The sequence below is a fragment of the Mastomys coucha genome, unplaced genomic scaffold, assembly GCF_008632895.1.
Source record: "Mastomys coucha isolate ucsf_1 unplaced genomic scaffold, UCSF_Mcou_1 pScaffold19, whole genome shotgun sequence".
Taxonomy (NCBI): Eukaryota; Metazoa; Chordata; class Mammalia; order Rodentia; family Muridae; genus Mastomys; species Mastomys coucha.
Window position 1 is genome coordinate 12987450 of NW_022196901.1, and position 522 is coordinate 12987971.

General features: G+C 41.8%; 1 protein-coding gene across 1 annotated transcript in view; it reads left to right on the plus strand.

Moving 5' to 3' along the window:
- LOC116097624 (murinoglobulin-1-like) overlaps nt 1-522 on the plus strand; it is a 53703-nt gene that overhangs the window by 52717 nt on the left and 464 nt on the right. The gene's annotated exons all lie outside the window — the stretch shown is intronic.

A 522-nucleotide genomic window follows, 5' to 3' on the forward strand; every position in this document is an offset into this window, starting at 1 on the left:
TCCATAAGAAAACCATGATGGGTGTATTAGTGAAGCACGACTATACTGCAAGCAAGAAATGGTGATTCGGGCCTGCATTCAAAGCATTGCTGGAACATGAGGCAAGTTCTGGAGGATGAGGCAGGAGAGTCATAAATTCAAAAGGGACTCAGTCTACTTTGCAAGTGCTAGGTAAACCTGGGCTTCATAACAAGACCATCTCTAAAAATTAAAAGTCAGGGATTATGGCCTGATGGTAAATTCTCGACCTTTTCAAGTCTGTGGATTCAGTATCTAACAAAGGGAAAAGCAAGGGATATAATACATCCAGGTCAAAACACTTTTTACAAAGGGAATAGAGAGACCTTTAGTACCAGCAAGGTGCCATGTTGAAGTGCCACAATGATAATCTACTAAGTTATGTAATGGAGGGTGTAGAGACTGAATGAAAAACATCCACAATGGGCTCAAGTGTATGAGCAGTAGGTTGGTCCCACACTGGTGCAGTTCTGCAAGAGTGTAAAATCTTTGGAATATGGGTCC